Source organism: Lepidochelys olivacea (assembly GCF_965140295.1).
Source record: "Lepidochelys olivacea isolate rLepOli2 genome assembly, chromosome: 10".
In the NCBI taxonomy this organism is placed as follows: Eukaryota; Metazoa; Chordata; order Testudines; family Cheloniidae; genus Lepidochelys; species Lepidochelys olivacea.
This window is the reverse complement of record NC_140420.1, coordinates 83,940,560-83,960,194: the sequence shown is the minus strand read 5'-3', so window position 1 is coordinate 83,960,194 and position 19,635 is coordinate 83,940,560. Positions and strand designations below refer to the sequence as shown.

At 47.0% G+C, this 19,635-nt stretch overlaps 1 protein-coding gene across 6 annotated transcripts in view; it reads right to left on the bottom strand.

The window, feature by feature from the left end:
- The window catches only part of FRMD5 (FERM domain containing 5), a gene marked incomplete at its 3' end in the record, with an annotated part of 291,342 nt that overhangs the window by 89,353 nt on the left and 182,354 nt on the right, over positions 1-19,635 (bottom strand). The window contains exon 1 of one of the 6 annotated variants that reach the window (XM_084641254.1): positions 2,121-2,215. The exons of the other annotated variants lie outside the window; for them this stretch is intronic. Of the gene's footprint in view, positions 1-2,120; positions 2,216-19,635 lie in introns of those variants that run through there. 6 annotated transcript variants of the gene reach the window in all.

Below are 19,635 nucleotides of genomic sequence, written 5' to 3'. Positions count from 1 at the left end.
GATCTGGCCTGTCCATCTGGCATGGTCTCGTTCATGGTATGCTAGTTCTGAAAGCACTCCAGCACCTCTTTGCCTTGCCAGAGACACACTCGGTAACCTGGCTGCGCTTGCGTTCTCAAGTCAGCATGAGCTGTGCTTTAATACTTTTCATCTTGCACAGATCAAATGTTGCTTCTGACAGCTGACAGGGCTCCTTTAAGATAACACAGGATCCTATTTTCCTACAAATCCATTTAATGAATATGTTGTTATCTGATCAAATAATCACTCACTAGAAATAGGCCAGGCAATCAGGGAACCCCTAGAGGTCTGCCTCTAGCGTGTTTCTGGCATTTGATACATTATGGTAAATGTCACTGCATTTTAAATCAATTGTGCTTCATTTAAAGAGTTAATAAGTTCAGACTGGAATTATGCAAATATTGAAATGATTTGCTTACTCCACATCAGCCTGTACTTGCTGAGGTGTCCGACCTTTCCAAAGGGCTTGCAACAAGCCTCCCAGAGTCAGGCTGGAGCAGTAATGGAAGGGCTGACCCCAATCCTTTGCAACAGCAGGCCTGTGTTTCCAAGTATAAATGCATGTCAAGGTCTATTCCGTTTGCAAGTCTGCTGCATTTAATTGGCTCCCATCCTGCTGTAACAGGTTACTAGTGTCTCGTGCAGCCATAGAAGGAAGTCAGCAGTGATGGGGACAAGGAGAGGGACTCTGCTTGAGACACACCAGGTGTGAAGTTCCAGCTCCAGCAGAGAACGAGCCTGTGGAAATCCAGCCACTGCATTCAGCAGAGTGACAGAGGGGAGAATGGCAGAGTGATCTGGACACCAAGTAGAGTCCACTGAGCATGGAAATCAGTGCTCATTCTCTTCCACTGCTTTGAAAAGCTTGTAACCTGGGGTGATCACTTACTCTGAGCTTTCTTCAGAGACTCGTGTTGCTCCTACTGGGAAACTATCACTCGGCTGTGCCTAGAATTCTCCTGCCTTGTGACCAGGCTGTCTCCTTTACAAACTTGCCGCACAGTCTTTCATTCTATACTAATTTCCCTGCTCTGATACCTGCTTTACACACCTGCTGTCTGCACAAACCTCCAGAGGCAGAATTCTCTCCAGAGCCAGTCTGCGAGCACAGCCCTCATATGCGACGCGACGCGAACCTCACTGGCACTTTTCTAGGTGATGCCATGGATGATTCTGCTTGCCTACAAGGCTACTCACTGCAGTCTCACTCCGTCCCCCAACAGCTACCTAGCCAGCATTCCCCTAAAGCCTGGCCTCAGCTGTAGACCTGAATAATTCTTGACAGCTCTCAGTTAGCACTGCATCAGTTGGTAACCGTGCTTTCTTGCAGCACTGTCAAGGTTTCTTCCCCACTCTGAACTCTAGGGTACAAATGTGGGGACCTGCATGAAAACCTCCTAAGCTTACTTTTACCAGCTTAGGTTAAAAGAAAAGGAGGACTTGTGGCACCTTAGAGACTAACCAATTTATTTGAGCATGAGCTTTCGTGAGCTCCAGCTCACTTCATCGGATGTAGCTCACGAAAGCTCATGCTCAAATAAATTGGTTAGTCTCTAAGGTGCCACAAGTACTCCTTTTCTTTTTGTGAATACAGACTAACACGGCTGTTACTCTGAAACCTATCAGCTTAGGTTAAAACTTCCCCAAGGTACAAACTATTTTACCCTTTGCCCTTGGTTTTTCACTGCTACCACCAAACGTTTCTCTGAGTTCCTGAGAAAGTGTTGTTTGGAAAAGTCTTTCCTCCCAACCCTTGCACCCTACTTCTCGGGGAAGATTTGGTAAAAATCCTCACCAATTTGCATAGGTGACCACAGACCCAAACCCTTGGATCTTAGAACAATAAAAAAAAAGCATTCAGTTCTTGAAAAGAAACATTTTAATAGAAGAAACAATAAAAAGGAAAGAATCACCTCTGTAAGATCAGGATGGTAAATATCTTACAGGGTAATCAGATTCAAAACCTAGAGAATACCTCTAGGCAATACCTTAGGTTACAAAAAGACACAAACAAGAATCTACGTTCCATTCAGCACAGCTTATTTTCTCAGCCATTTAAAGAAATCATAATCTAACGCATCTCTAGCTAGATTACTTACTAAGTTTTAAGACTCCATTCCTGTTCTGTCCTCAGCAAAAGCCTCACCCAGACAGACACAGACCCTTTGATGTTCTCCCTCTTCCCAGCTTTTGAAAGTATCTTGTCTCCTCATTGGTCATTTTGGTCAGGTGCCAGTGAGGTTATCCTAGCTTCTTAACCCTTTAGAGGTGAAAGGGTTTTTTCCTCTGGCCAGGAGGGATTTAAAGGTGCTTAGCCTTCCCTTTATATTTATGACACTGGCCTCAGCTGTAGACCTGAATAATTCTTGACAGCTCTCTGTTAGCACTGCATCAGTTGGTAACTGTGCTTTCTTTCCACCCTTACCCGCTGGAACTCACTTGCAGCACAAACTGGTCTCACTGAAAGAAAAGGAGTACTTGTGGCACCTTAGAGACTAACCAATTTATTTGAGCATAAGCTTTCGTGAGCTACAGCTCAGATGAAGTGAGCTGTAGCTCACAAAAGCTTATGCTCAAATAAATTGGTTAGTCTCTAAGGTGCCACAAGTACTCCTTTTCTTTTTGCGAATACAGACTAACACGGCTGTTACTCTGAAACTGGTCTCACTGAGTCATTAACTAAGTTTAAATCAAGTCTAAAGACTCTCCTGTTGCAACCATGATTGATCTATTCGTAAAGCGTCTGTGATGCTGTTGTGAAGGGCGTGAAATGTAATGGTTGACGCAGTACATACCATTTGAAAAGACTGTTTCAACATGCTGAGAGCTGAGAAAGACAAGTGAGTTCACTACTGCAGGTGCAGAAGGTTTTAGAGACTTCGCATATCTTTGCTGATTATATAGTGGGTTATGTTGAAATATGCAGTGTATGTGAGTTAAAAAGACAGTTAGGAAAAGCTTCATTTGAACAGACAAGAATGTTTCAAAATGATTTATCAACAGCCACCTCCTCCCAGTGAAATTAGTCAAACCTGGGGGCTCCAGCAGCCTGCCCTTGGAATATAATTAACAGTGCACATGGCCCCTAGCTAAAGCAATAACTAGAGTCTGTGTAACCCAGGGCCACATTTTATGTGATTTTACATAACACTGAAGGACCAATAAACTGGTTTTCAACTTGTTCCAATTATGGTAACACAAAATGGAACCAGAACAAGTTTTGTGAACAAATCCACATGGACAAATTTAAGAGGTTCCTATCTATGAGTGGAAACACCCTGCTGTCTTATCCCCTTCCTCCCAGGCCAAAGGCCCCCAAGCATTATAGCCATGACCTACACGGCAGAGGGGCCCCCCTTCAGCTGGAGCCAGAGCCCTTCCCTCCAAGGGCAAACTAGAAATACCACTGCTCCTGAAAGTATATGCTTAACATATGCAGGGCTTTCCCACACAGGAGGAAACCACAGAGAACGTGTTTAGGGCACATCTGTCCATGGAAATTCATGTCTGTTCCATCGACTTAGCTCTCTGTAGTGCTCATCACTGTATCATCTAGCACCCCAACCTGATCAGAAAATTTCCTGTGGACTTCTAGGGGCCCTAAGCACTGTGTTCTCTTCTGCACTAGTGTTTAGAAATGAGAGGGGCCCTGTGTTAAAACCAAGAAACGAAAAGGCTTTTGAGCCAAACGTATCCCACCTTTCCCCTTCATTGTTTGCCATAAATGCAAAGGACCACATTTGTTCCTGGTGTAACTCCACTGGCTCCTGGAAAGTTACACCAGGGATTTATCTGGCCCAGAGTGACAGAAACCACATCAGCTGCTCTCCCTGGGGATGTGGAGCTGTGACTCTCACTTTGTACGTGTTTGTTTTCTCTCAGATGAGTTTTTAATCTGTGACCATCTGACTAGCACAATAAACACCCCCATTCACTAACGGATGCAAGAGGCAGCTCAATATAAAAATTCCTTCCTCTGATAGCAGCAGCAGCAACAAACCAATGCCATAGAAACCCCGAAGCTGCGATGGCCAGCAGTGTGCACAAAGGAACCCATGGCCAGAATGGCACGAACTAATGTCTAGTCCTCACCATTGCTGCTTCTTTGAGTTTTTCCTGAAGGTATCTGGGAGCCCCCTGCAGGGCCTCTGCTGCTAACCTCTCCTGCTGACTATTTAGTATTCATCCCTCTCATTCCTATTGATAACACAGAACATAAAAACTCGGGCATGGATGCTATTCAGCACTTTGCTCTATTTACAAACACTGCAGACGTTCAAGGGAGGAGTTAAATATTTATAAATCCAGCCTGTTGTCTCCCACTCTTGTATTTCCTGGCTGGAGATACTGTGTGCCTCTCCCCTGAAGCCCATTAGATACATTTCCATTGACAGCACGGAGGCTCAGCAGTAAAGCAGAGCAGACCCACAGCTACATCTCTGGCTGCTACTGGTCTCATCTAGTCAAGTGACACTGCCCCAGCTTACGGCATTGAACCTGGGCTGCAGAGCTCAGAGCTAGAATTGGATCTGCGACCGGGTGCCTGGGACGGGCCATGCCAAGGGCAGACTATCCCCAAGGCTGGTGGTTTGCTCTAGAATTAGATTCACCAGGCCAGTAACAAAAGAGCGGTTAGCCAGAAGCCAAACACCATCCCCTGTAGGCATCCCAGCCCTTTGCTCCCACCCAGACAACCCAATCTAATACAGTGAGAGGTTATTGGAAACCCATTTAATCATAGGTGAGGTTCATTCTAATCCCAAAGGATCAGACACTTCCTTACCCCCAGGTCAAGATGGATCTCAGATCTTACCCAAATATCACGCTGTGAACTAATCTTTAGTAAACTAACTAAGGTTTAACAGTAAAAGAGAAAAAGGGTTATAAATGGCTAGTAGATCATACACATACAAATGATTGCAAAGTCCTTGTGTTAGGTGTGTAGCAGTGGTGGAAGAGACAGCTGGCTCGTAAAGTCTCTGGTTCCGTCCAAAAGATTGGAAGGTGGATCCATAGTTCATAATGCTCCTCTGAGTTGTAAATCCACAGTCCAGAGAATTGGAGCAGGAAAGAGACAACATGGAGATGTCTCAGGTGTCTTTTTAGATCCTCTGCCCTGTGCATGGAAATTTCCTGTCCCAAACAAAGCCCACAGCCCTGGTGAATGGACAGTTACTGGCTCCAGATGGAGTCCGGGGTCACATCAGCCTATCATGTCCTTTCATGGTTTGCTGAATCACAGGGGGTGGCCATTGGTCCTCGCTGTCTGAGGCATCCACAGGAAGAGTTATCTGGGGGGGGATGAGTTTCTTCCATGACCTATTAGGAGAGTGCGCCCAATTCTGTATATAACACAATCTTTCAGCCTTCCCAGATGATCCTCCTTCACTGGCTTCTTGGCTGTCTTTCATCACCAGTTTACATAACCCTGATTTCGTTACATGTAGAGCACGGCATTCATTCATTATTATCATCATCATCAGAGCACCTAGGAACCCGGTCTCGAACCAGACACTGCTGTTCTCAGTGCTGTACAAAGAGAGCCCCCCAGACCCACACTCGAAGTGCGCTTTCTTCTCTCCACACCATACACCGCTCCAACATAGAGCTATCCATAGCGTGTCACGAGAGCAAACGTAGTCTAAATGCGTGCAGTCAGTGTCTGGGACTCTCTCCCCTGCTACTGCACAGAGTGAGACTGACTCTCGGACACAAGGAAGTAAGGGCACGGTATTAAAGAAAATAAATCCTGCTTCAGACACTAGTAAATCTTCACCAGGCTCTGTTTCAGTCACTAAAGGCAGCATGTAGGAAGAGGCTGTGACCATTCTGTACAGAGTAACGTAGATTCACAGATCCCAAGGCCAGAAGGGACCATTGTGATCATCCGGCCCATGGGACCATCCTGCCTGGCTCCTGAGCTCCCGGACGGGGAGGCCTCTCCCCCGCTTTCCCCCCTCCCCTGCAGCCTGCCGCTCTGAGCAGCCTGGTAAGGGGGCGGGGAGAGGAGGGGGCAGGAGGTCCCGGGGGGCAGTCAGGGGACAGGGGGCGGTCAGATGGGGCAGAGGTTCGGGGAGCAGGGTAGTCAGGAGACAGGGAGTAGGGGGGGTTGGATAGGGGGTGGGGTCCTGGGGGGGCAGTTAGGGACGGGGGTACCGGGAGGGGGTGGTCAGAGGACAAGAAGTGTGTGTGGGGGGATGGATGGGTCGGGGTCCTGAGGGGCCTGTCAGGGGGCAGGGGTGTGGATAGGGGTTGGGGCAGTTGGAGACAAGGAGCAAGGGGGCTTAGAGAAGAGGGGGGTCTGGGGGGGTTAGGGGCAGGGGGTCCCAGGAGAGGGTGGTCAGGGGACAAGGAACAGGGGGGTTGGATGGGTGGGGGGTTCTGAGGGGGGCAGTCAGGGGGCGGGAAGTGGGTGGGGGCCAGCCTGTTTGGGGGGCACAGACTTCCCTACCAGGCCCTCCATACCGTTTCGCAACCTCGACGTGGCCCTTGGGCCAAAAAGTTTTCCCACCCCTATCTAGTCTGACCTGCTGGGTGACACAGGCCACAGACCGTCCCCATAATCACTCCTAGAGCAGAGCTTATAGAAAAACACCTCACTGTGATTTTAAAATGGTCAGTGACAGAGACTCCAGCATGACCCTTTGCAAACTGCTCCCAGGGTTAACTAGTCTCGCCGTTAAAAATGCACACCTTATTTTCAGCCTGAATTTGTCTAGCTTCAGTTTCTGATCACATTAGACCTTTCTCTGCTAGGTTAAAGAGCCCATTATTAAATATTTGTTCCCCATGTCGCTACTTACAGACCGGGATCAAGTCCGCCTTTGACCTTTTCTTTGTTAAAGCTAAAGCGATTGAGCTCCTGGGGTCCGCCACCAAATGAGGCACCACCCTCGTCCTTGCTAATTATCCAGGTGCCCTGGAAGCCTCTAATCATTCATTCCCCACTGCTGATACCGCCGAACTGGAAGGCTGGGAACAAGATGGTGACCGCTGTGTCCCTTGCCACGGACCTTTTACTGTCCACTGGTCAGCCTTAAGTAACAACACTGTGCAAGGTGTGGGAACCCCACTGCTTTAGATGCAATGGCATCATAACAATGCAACACATTATGCGAGTGTAAAGTGAAGCTTCTCAGGATGTGTCTGGCCTTGCCGTTTGCTACTTTCATCTCACACTTCACCTGCTGTCACCTTTCAAGTGCAGCTAAATTGTTTGTTGCGTTCCAAATGTCACTGCAGTTTGATTACACTGGGAAAACATGCAATTGAACTGACAGACTGACAGCGATTAGTATTAACCATAACTCTTCATGCTGCAATTGCAACAATTGTGTCTAGAGATGAGACAAGCAGTTCTGACAAAGCAGAAATTGAGTCAAACCCTTGCCTGAGCCTTGTACAGCACACAACAAAACTCTGTAGTGTAAGCACTAATTCTGATCTCGCTCCCACCCAAACTGGACAGTCTCTACGTGAAAGAATAAACGGATGCAAATCAGACGTCAAGAATTATAACATTCAAAAACCAGCTGGAGAACACTTCACTCTCTTTGGTCACTCGATTACGGACCTAAAAGTGACAATTCTTCAACCAAAAAAACTTCAAAAACAGACTCCAACGAGAGACTGCTGAATTGGAATTAATTTGAAAACTGGATACAATTAACTTAGGCTTGAATAAAGACTGGGAGTGGATGGGTCATTACACAAACTAAAACTATTTCCCCTTGTTTATCCCGCCACTGTTCCTCACACCTTCTTGTCAACTGCTGGAAATGGCCCACCTTGATTATCACTTCAAAAGGTCCCCTTCCCCCTCCCCCCGACTCTCCTGCTGGTAATAGCTCACCTTACCTGACCACTCTTGTTACAGTGTGTATGGTAACACCTATTGTTTCCTGTTCTCTGTGTGTATAAAATCTCCCCACTGTATTTTCCACTGAATGCATCCGATGAAGTGAGCTATAGCTCACAAAAGCTTATGCTCAAATAAATTTGTTAGTCTCTAAGGTTCCAAAAGTACTCCTTTCCTTTTTGAGGAGTAACTCTGTACCCACAGAAGTCAGTTTCGGCCCTGGATCCTTTCAACAGTTGCTTTTCCCTAATCAGTCTTTGCTGCAGCACAAACGAAACAAAAAATCCCAACTTCCTGTGCAAGACTGCAAACAGTGAGAAGCCACCGTCACTCAATCAGTTTGACAATTATTATAAATGGCACACTTGTGACTGACAAAGGTCCTGCAGGCAGACCGCTACTGTGCACCAAGGGGCACTCCGTCAGTTGGTATCATTAACACAGCTGGGAAAATTACAGTTTCACCGTCACCCACATAGCTTATGCCAGCATAACGTACAGACTGATGTTGGGAAGTGGCTGGGAGAAATCCTAGGATTTCTTTGTTGCCCTTTCCAATGTTAGACAAGGATGGAAAAAACACAATTTTAAGACATTTCCTAGAGCATTTTAAGCAACAAAGCTCAGCTTCTTGATCAGCTGCTGCAGTAACCTCTGCAGCCTACATGGACAAATTTCTGCATCAAGGATAAACATACGATAACATCCCGCCCATAAAGATTAATGAACAGCTGGCTGAGATTCTTTGCATCAGCTGCAGAACCTCTCGAGCCCAGACAGCTCATAGGTCTCTGGCCATGAAATCACCCCACGGGACCTAGAATTTGTTTAACCCCATCAGTTCACTTCAATGCACGAAGTAGCAGCAAGACAAAAGAGGAAAACCACAGCAGGGATGCATCCCTGGATATGGAATCTGCTAGAGAGGCCAATGCAGCAAAATTCAGAAACCTCCCAGCCCAGCCCAGCCCAAAAGAAAAGTTCAGAGGTGTCCACACGCGCGGCTGAGGTTCAGCCCTCTCTGTAGTACCTCACTAACCATTCCCCAGGGACTGCTGGGTATAAAGGTTTAAATATTAAAACAATAAGAGCAGGAAAAGACCAACTCTGCACAGCAATGTTTAAACCTAGACTCTCTTTTCATTCCGCGGATGTGCTTCAGCCTGTGGACTTTTGATTCTGATCAGAATGAGATCTACAGATGTCCCACCCACAAGGACAGGTCTCCAGATCCCCTCTAGTCAGCACCAGCCGATTGTGCATTCATTTATCTGATGCCTGCACTGTACGGTATGTAACGTCTTCCCACCAAGGAGCTCTTCTCCATTATTCAAGCTAGCAGCATGAACGCATATCAAGAAACAATCGCACACCAAGAGAGCTCTTCCCGGTGAGTACGGCAGCTACCGTTCAGAAGGTGATTGCGTAAGGCTGGCATACGTAACATCAAGGGGGTTTGTGCGTAAGAGAAAACCACCAGGAATTACCTGGTGTTGAGGGCGCCTTAGCTGCACCGTTAGCTTAAGCTACGACTTTAGTTGTGTCCCTAACTTAAGTCATGACCCCACATACACACACATCTCTAAAGGGTGCTTTCCACCTGAGCTAGCCCACTGGGTCTGGGGGGAAGCTACACAGCTATTTTTAGCATGCTAGCTGGATCCAAGCCAGCGCATGTCCATCCACCTCCAGCTGCAGAATAGATGCACCCTGAGTAAAAGGTGGACTCGGGAGGCAGTGGCGGGTAGTGGTCAGTGGCAGGGCTCCGGCTGAGACATTGATTTGCGGCATGACCTATGTTCCCCAATCTACAATAATTTACCCACCTCCCAGGGAAACTATGCGGATTAATTAGATAGTGTCTGTGGCGGGCTTGGAGGGTTTCAGTGGGACTGCTCAAGCCCTTCTAGTTAAGCACATGCTGCAGTTCCGGGCTGCAAAGGGATGCGTAAACATCCCTGAAGTCTCTTCCAACCCTAATCTTCTATGATTTACCTGAGGAGGGATTTAAATAGTTTTAAAAGGAAGTGAAATGTGAATAAAAAGTTGTCAGACCCCAGCTGAAAAGTGAGCTGCGGGGAGGGGATCTCCTGTTTTTCCAATGACACTTGTGTCTCAAGTATCTGTTGTCGATAGTTTCTTTGTTCTGTTCCACCGGTCCCAGGGCTGGGATCCTCAGTGGAACAAGCAGCGTCTCAGCTACAGAACTACAGTACACCTGCTTGCCTCCTTGTAACCCCTTTACTGAAAGGAATTTGGATGACACAGAAACAGGGCACGTGGGTTCCTAACGCTTCTATTACAGACTGCCCAAGCGAGGCCTTGCAGGGACTGACTTTCCCCCAATGCTTTAGGCTTCTGCTCTGTCACATGGGCAATTCTGAGGGAGGAGCAGTGCAGGAACCTCTCGAGACAAACTGCTAGTCAGACAGTGGCTCCTAGCGTTCCCTTCTTATGCTGGGGATGCTAATTTACTGCAGCCCTTCAAAGGAAATGGTGCCGTGCACTACCCCTCTGCTGGCCCATGCGTGATGGGCTGGAGCCATGACTCTGCTCCCTCTTCTCCACCCTCTCACCCCAAAGAGCACTCTGCCAGGAGGATCCTCACCTGGGGAGTTGTGACCACCTTCCTTCTCTTTATGCCTGGATGGGAGGCAGGTCCTGGAACTCTAACCGGTGGCAGCATGAGTGACAGTCCAGGAAAGGCTGAGACCCACCAACTGAAATTCTGTAACCAGCCCCAGCCCCCTAGCTCTGAGTGATCTATTGCAGGAGCTATCAGGGAGCAGGGCCCCCTCGTGTTGGGCACTGTCCATTCACACCGAGCGAAAAGACGGTCCCTGCCCCAGTTTACAGCTCCAGCAAACACTTGGAACCCCTCCAACGCTGGGCACGTTTGCATTTTGAGATAAATTAGGGCCAAGCCAAAAGCCTGGATCCAAATGCCCCAACCTTTAGTAAGGTTTAGAGCCAAATCTGAACCTGGCAGCTTAGACTCCTCTCTAGTTCGAGCTCGTTCTCTTGCTACCATGGTCACAAGCTGATTAGTAGCAGCGTCCAGCATGGCAGAGGCAAAGCCAAGAACAGAACCCAAGCAGTCCTGGCTCCCAGTTTAGTACTCTTACCACTGACGTGTGCCTAACTATTTAACAAGAACTGCACAAAAAGTGTATTAAACAGCCACGGCTTTAAGCACCGTCTCCGCTGTAACAACTGTGGGCAAATGAATGAGTTCTACTAAGGGCCTTCTACATTTGAGACAAGGAGCTAAAGAGGAAACAAGCCCCCTGGGCTGCTAGTTAGAAAAGTAATACAATTTTAAATGCGTCCACATTTACTGGAACTATAAAAGGCATTCTGTGAAACGGGGCTTGCCTTACTTGTCCCTCAGAAAAAGTCTAGATTACTCCACGTTGGAGATGATGCCACCATAAGCTAATTGTAGCCTCCAACTTTTCCCCCTTTGGCTTTCATAGACGAATAAGCATCAAACTGGCAGACGAGGAGGAAAAAAAAAGCAAGGGAGCTCAAAGATTATTCCGCACGTTTAGTCTGCAGCTGCAGCATTCACACTGTAAGGATGCTATCCGGGGCACTGGCCGACGCTGCGCTGTCTGATAGGAAATGCAAGGCAGCCGTATCGACAAGGTTACAGCATTAGCACCCTGGCCTGCGTTCACTAATTCCACTCACTAAGGCTGCTCGAAGCTTCTCACATGGAAATTGCCCGCCACTGCGTCTCACGTGTGTTACAAGCTAATGAGCACTAATAATGGGATTTGGGATTCTAATCACCACTCCACTGTAATAACGCTTAGACCAACATCATTTACTACTGAACAGCTTTCTAACAAACCACTGAAAGGCCACCTGTGCTGAAGGACCCAGACTAAATGCCAGAGTAGGAAGACTGCAACTGCAAGTCTCACCAGCTGTCTCGCAGAGGCAGAGAGAGAAGCAACTAACCGACAGGGTTCTTTCCTCTCCATATCCCAATCCAAAAATAAGTGGGCTCTGAAAATAGCCATTTCAGCGAGCTCTGGTGTTGTAACGCCCTGTCCCCTGCAGGAAGCCAGATGGTGGGGTGGTTCTCTCTAAAACAGCCCTGCAATCACGCCCCTTGCCGCCATTCGCAAGCCCTGCTTTGGCAGGCTGGATTGCCATCAGGGTGGAAAAGCAGAAGCGTCCTCACCTGTCCCTCTGCTGCCAGGGATAAAACGAGGTTCTGCTTTAGAAGGGACTCGGACACTTTTCTCAAAGGCTGAATTGGAACAAAATCAGCAAGACAAAACAAGAACGGGGGGGGAGGGGGACAAAATTCACCCAGCTGCCTAGCTAGCCAGCAGAGCACGCATCAGTCCAAGAAAAACCACCATCCTGTTCTCTTTCCCTTTTGGTATGCAGGGGATTTAGCCACACAACTCCCAGAGGTTTTAACAGAGTCCCAGTGAGGTTTTTATAGACAACAACATAACTGCTGTGCTCCCTTCTCATCTCCGCTGCTTTCATGCGCGTGGGAGTCCTGGGCTGCTGGCATCCCCACATTTCTTTGTTAAAAGACATCTCCGTTTCGTGTATTGATCTTTTCGGATCAAAACCAGGTGATAAGTGGGTTGAGGGGGCTTGTTAGAACAAGATGGTTATTCTCCTTTGTGACACATTATGTGGAACCTAAGGACTGTTTGATCAATCCAATATTAAGCAGTGAATCACCACTGTTCACTGCCTAACCTTCATGGGTGAACAGGCCCCAGTGTGTATCAGACCCCCTTGCAGGGGCTTACAAACAATGCACTCACACCAGCATTACTGCTCCTCTCCCATACTCAGATGATAGCCTGTCGTCTTCATACTGGTTATCCCTGAAACAAAAGTTGAGATACCTCCTGCCTGAGCTTTTTATACTGTGAAGTGAATGTACTTCTTTCCATTCCACATGCATGTTCCAGGCCTGATCTAATAAACAGCCCTGTGCAGCAGATATCACACCAGTTATACAGATGGGGAAACTGAGGCACATTGAGATGAATTAATCATAGCAGGAAACAGTTATAGTCAGAAACTGGCCTTAGAAGTCTTGGCTGCCTGTCCTTTGCTGTCATCAACAGATAACACTGATTTGTAGGCGTTATGTAAAGAACTTCAAAGCGTACAGTTATCAATATTAGAAAGGGGTCTATCTTGATCCACCAAGAGCCAGCAGTATTCAGATTTCAGGATGACACGCCATCTGTAAACTGCTCCATTGTATTTCAGTGTTGCAATACACAGCCCACATGATACAATACAATAGCTGCTATTCCGAGGTTCCTGGAGAAAAGACGGCCACCCTGAGAGCAGCAGTGGATCGTGAACAGGACGGTCACTAGACCTGAATTCCATTACTGGCTCTGCCTCCAATCTGCTGTGAGATTTCATGGCAGTCACTCCTATGCTCTGTGCCTCAATTTCCCTACCTCTAAAATGGAGGTCTATAGATGAACAGCACTATATAAGTAAGAGCAAAGTGTTATCATTATGCTGAATCAAGAAGAATCATGTATTGGGTTGGGGAGTCATAATTCTGAATATCTTGTGCCTTGGTGGGGTTCAGACAGGTAGATCCTACCCGCTGTTCCAACACATCTGACTGTGTGGAATTCTGCTCATCCAGAGATTATGGCTCGTGGAAGTCTGCACAACGGTTCTGGGTACATCTGGGAGGTTATTTTAAAATTGTTCTGCGCGTGTGAGAATCTCAACTGTGCATTTTTGTATTTTAAACATTACGTTTAAAGGGAAGAAGACGGGAAGAATCCCTTTGAGTAAGTGAATGACAGAGGAGACAATCTTTGCTAATTTGTCTGTGTAAATACAGTTCCCAATCAATGAAAACTAACCTGTTCTTAGGGAAGTTTTCCGGCAAGTACTTAAAATGTAGCAGTGCAAATTCACTGCTGTAATGAGAGTAAATTTATCTTTTATCTCTCACTTCAGAGCCTTAGGAGTATTGATGCAAGACTGCAATAAAAAACAAGTACCTGCTACCAACTGGTGTTTTAATATACAGCAGAAGCAGCTTTTCCTTTGAAGAGTTGATCTCAGACATGCTGGTGTTGCTATCCACTGACAAAGGAAAATCCAAGGGAGCTGGGCAGTGAATGCAGATCCACTGAGTCCAAGTCCTGTGCCTTGACCACAAGACTGCTTCCGGTCACTGACCAGCCTTGCAGAGCCATGACGATGAGCTTTTCTCGCTGGGTTTTGAGTCACATTCGCTCCCCACTTCTCCTCTTTTTCCGCTTTGTGAAGAAGCCATAAAGCACTTAAAACCGCCGTGCTGGTGTTTAACAAATACCCCCAACTCCCTCTTCTCCCAAGCCCCAGCATCACCGACACACGCACCGTCATGCTGGGTCACATCACGCAGGGCAGCACACACAAAGAACTGGGCTGTGGGAAAGGCGCTGATCGTTCCCATCGCTGGGCTGACTGAAGACTGAATTTCACATCCTGCAACTCTTTTTTATGCCAAGGCTAACAGGTGCAGTCAGGCTAACTACAGAGAGCGAGTCGACCCTGCAAGGCACAAAGGATGGTTCAGGAGCTAGGATATTCGCTTAGAACTCAGGTGACCTAGGTTCAATTCCCTTCTTTTCCACAGACCTATGGCAAGTGCTTTAGCCTCTCAGTTTTCCCCTCTGTAAAATGGGGATAACATCTCCTCACAGGGTGCTGCGAGGACAGCAGCATTAAAGACTGTAAAGTGCTTTGAGATCTACTGAGAAAAAGTGCTATACAGGAGGCAGGCATTATTACTGTATCTTTCCGAGCAGAGCCTGTTAAAGGGATACGTGGCTCACTGCAGCTCCAGTAACATTTAACATTCATACAGCACTGCTCCTTTAAGGACCTCACAGAGCTTTATAAACATACATTACACCATATTATCCCCCAAGGTAGGCAGGCAGGCATTACTGTGCCCCTTACAGACAGAATTTGGCCCTCTGTGTCAGGTTCTGTCAGTAAGGGGGCACAGTGCCCTTCCATTGGTGTAAATCCACCATGGATTCAGAGATACCAGTGGAGACATTCCATATTTGCACAGGTGTTGCTGAGATCTGATTTTGCCCAATTCTTTTAAAACCTTCTAATCTCAAAAACAAAAATGGCAAAGGAATAATCAGAAGCTCAAAGAGATGGATCAGTGATGAAATGCCATGGTCAGCCCAAGCAAGTGACCCCGGGGGAGCCCACTTTCCTGCCTCCCCCAGTCTAAAGAGAAGCGGGGAGCTCCTCCTTGTTTATCTTGATTTGATCCTTAGCCTCTATATTGCAGAGGACATGGCTAGATACTGATTGTCTGGACAGTACAGAAAAGAGCTAGTTTTCAAAATTAGCAATATAACTATGGTATTTGCACATGCAAATTGACCCTTTGGACACTTCACATTACAGCACAAAAATGCCTCCTTCAGAGTGCAAATGGGGCGTGCAGCCGTGTTTGCTGGTGCAATCAGGTATGAGTGCTGAAGTCAGCACAGAGAGCTGGAGGCGGGGTTGAAAGAGAAGCCCCCCAGTGTCTGATGCTGCCACATCATTTCCATACTTGGTCACAGTAATTTGTTCTTGACTGATAAGATGATAACAGAGTGTAAAGCTAATTCAGCTTAGGTTTCAGAGTAGCAGCCGTGTTAGTCTGTATTCGCAAAAAGAAAAGGAGGACTTGTGGCACCTTAGAGACTAACCAATTTATTAGAGCATAAGCTTTCGTGAGCTACAGCTCACTTCCTCAGATGCATATCGTGGAAACTGCAGCAGGCTTTATATATACACAGAGAATATGAAACAATACCTATTCCCACCCCACTGTCCTGCTGGTAATAGCTTATCTAAAGTGATTTCCAGCACAAATCCAGGTTTTCTCACCCTCCACCCCCCCACACAAATTCACTCTCCTGCTGGTGATAGCCCATCCAAAGTGACAACTCTTTACACAATGTGCATGACAATCAAGCTGGGCTATTTCCTGCATAAATCCAGGTTCTCACATCCCCCCCACCCCCATACACACACAAACTCACTCTCCTGCTGGTAATAGCTCATCCAAACTGACCACTCTTCAAGTTAAAATCCAAGTTAAACCAGAACATCTGGGGGGGTGGGGGGGTAGGAAAAAACAAGAGGAAACAGGCTACCTTGCATAATGACTTAGCCACTCCAAGTCTCTATTTAAGCCTAAATTAATAGTATCCAATTTGCAAATGAATTCCAATTCAGCAGTTTCTCGCTGGAGTCTGGATTTGAAGTTTTTTTGTTTTAAGATAGCGACCTTCATGTCTGTGATCGCGTGACCAGAGAGATTGAAGTGTTCTCCGACTGGTTTATGAATGTTACAATTCTTGACATCTGATTTGTGTCCATTTATTCTTTTACGTAGAGACTGTCCAGTTTGACCAATGTACATGGCAGAGGGGCATTGCTGGCACATGATGGCATATATCACATTGGTGGATGTGCAGGTGAACGAGCCTCTGATAGTGTGGCTGATGTTATTAGGCCCTGTGATGGTGTCCCCTGAATAGATATGTGGGCACAGTTGGCAACGGGCTTTGTTGCAAGGATAAGTTCCTGGGTTAGTGGTTCTGTTGTGTGGTATGTGGTTGTTGGTGAGTATTTGCTTCAGGTTGCGGGGCTGTCTGTAGGCAAGGACTGGCCTGTCTCCCAAGATTTGTGAGAGTGTTGGGTCATCCTTTAGGATAGGTTGTAGATCCTTAATAATGCGTTGGAGGGGTTTTAGTTGGGGGCTGAAGGTGACGGCTAGTGGCGTTCTGTTATTTTCTTTGTTAGGCCTGTCCTGTAGTAGGTAACTTCTGGGAACTCTTCTGGCTCTATCAATCTGTTTCTTTACTTCTGCAGGTGGGTATTGTAGTTGTAAGAAAGCTTGACAGAGATCTTGTAGGTGTTTGTCTCTGTCTGAGGGGTTGGAGCAAATGCGGTTGTATCGCAGAGCTTGGCTGTAGACGATGGATCGTGTGGTGTGGTCAGGGTGAAAGCTGGAGGCATGCAGGTAGGAATAGCGGTCAGTAGGTTTCCGGTATAGGGTGGTGTTTATGTGACCATTGTTTATTAGCACTGTAGTGTCCAGGAAGTGGATCTCTTGTGTGGACTGGACCAGGCTGAGGTTGGTGGTGGGATGGAAATTGTTGAAATCATGGTGGAATTCCTCAAGGGCTTCTTTTCCATGGGTCCAGATGATGAAGATGTCATCAATATAGCGCAAGTAGAGTAGGGGCTTTAGGGGACGAGAGCTGAGGAAGCGTTGTTCTAAATCAGCCATAAAAATGTTGGCATACTGTGGGGCCATGCGGGTACCCATAGCAGTGCCGCTGATCTGAAGGTATACATTGTCCCCAAATGTGAAGTAGTTATGGGTAAGGACAAAGTCACAAAGTTCAGCCACCAGGTTAGCCGTGACATTATCGGGGATAGTGTTCTTGACGGCTTGTAGTCCATCTTTGTGTGGAATGTTGGTGTAGAGGGCTTCTACATCCATAGTGGCCAGGATGGTGTTATCAGGAAGATCACCGATGGATTGTAGTTTCCTCAGGAAGTCAGTGGTGTCTCGAAGGTAGCTGGGAGTGCTGGTAGCGTAGGGCCTGAGGAGGGAGTCTACATAGCCAGACAATCCTGCTGTCAGGGTGCCAATGCCTGAGATGATGGGGCGCCCAGGATTTCCAGGTTTATGGATCTTGGGTAGTAGATAGAATATCCCAGGTCGGGGTTCCAGGGGTGTGTCTGTGCGGATTTGATCTTGTGCTTTTTCAGGAAGTTTCTTGAGCAAATGCTGTAGTTGCTTTTGGTAACTCTCAGTGGGATCAGAGGGTAATGGCTTGTAGAAACTCGTGTTGGAGAGCTGCCGAGCAGCCTCTTGTTCATATTCCGACCTATTCATGACGACAACAGCACCTCCTTTGTCAGCCTTTTTGATTATGATGTCAGAGTTGTTTCTGAGGCTGTGGATGGCATTGCGTTCCGCATGGCTGAGGTTATGGGGCAAGTGATGCTGCTTTTCCACAATTTCAGCCCGTGCACGTCGGCGGAAGCACTCTATGTAGAAGTCCAGTCTGCTGTTTCGACCTTCAGGAGGAGTCCACCTAGAATCCCTCTTTCTGTAGTGTTGGTAGGGAGACCTCTGTGGATTAGTATGCTGTTCAGAGGTATTTTGGAAATATTCCTTGAGTCGGAGACGTCGAAAATAGGATTCTAGGTCACCACAGAACTGTATCATGTTCGTGGGGGTGGAGGGGCAGAAGGAGAGGCCCCGAGATAGAACAGCTGCTTCTGCTGGGCTGAGAGTATAGTTGGATAGGTTAACAATATTGCTAGGTGGGTTGAGGGAACCATTGCTGTGGCCCCTTGTAGCATGTAGTAGTTTAGAAAGTTTAGTGTCCTTTTTCTTTTGTAGAGAAGCAAAATGTGCGTTGTAAATGGCTTGTCTAGTTTTAGTAAAATCCAGCCACGAGGAAGTTTGTGTGGAAGGTTGGTTTTTTTTGATCCACTTCCTGGACACTACAGTGCTAATAAACAATGGTCACATAAACACCACCCTATACCGGAAACCTACTGACCGCTATTCCTACCTGCATGCCTCCAGCTTTCACCCTGACCACACCACACGATCCATCGTCTACAGCCAAGCTCTGCGATACAACCGCATTTGCTCCAACCCCTCAGACAGAGACAAACACCTACAAGATCTCTGTCAAGCTTTCTTACAACTACAATACCCACCTGCAGAAGTAAAGAAACAGATTGATAGAGCCAGAAGAGTTCCCAGAAGTTACCTACTACAGGACAGGCCTAACAAAGAAAATAACAGAACGCCACTAGCCGTCACCTTCAGCCCCCAACTAAAACCCCTCCAACGCATTATTAAGGATCTACAACCTATCCTAAAGGATGACCCAACACTCTCACAAATCTTGGGAGACAGGCCAGTCCTTGCCTACAGACAGCCCCGCAACCTGAAGCAAATACTCACCAACAACCACATACCACACAACAGAACCACTAACCCAGGAACTTATCCTTGCAACAAAGCCCGTTGCCAACTGTGCCCACATATCTATTCAGGGGACACCATCACAGGGCCTAATAACATCAGCCACACTATCAGAGGCTCGTTCACCTGCACATCCACCAATGTGATATATGCCATCATGTGCCAGCAATGCCCCTCTGCCATGTACATTGGTCAAACTGGACAGTCTCTACGTAAAAGAATAAATGGACACAAATCAGATGTCAAGAATTGTAACATTCATAAACCAGTCGGAGAACACTTCAATCTCTCTGGTCACGCGATCACAGACATGAAGGTCGCTATCTTAAAACAAAAAAACTTCAAATCCAGACTCCAGCGAGAAACTGCTGAATTGGAATTCATTTGCAAATTGGATACTATTAATTTAGGCTTAAATAGAGACTTGGAGTGGCTAAGTCATTATGCAAGGTAGCCTGTTTCCTCTTGTTTTTTCCTACCCCCCCACCCCCCCAGATGTTCTGGTTTAACTTGGATTTTAACTTGAAGAGTGGTCAGTTTGGATGAGCTATTACCAGCAGGAGAGTGAGTTTGTGTGTGTATGGGGGTGGGGGGGATGTGAGAACCTGGATTTATGCAGGAAATAGCCCAGCTTGATTGTCATGCACATTGTGTAAAGAGTTGTCACTTTGGATGGGCTATCACCAGCAGGAGAGTGAATTTGTGTGGGGGG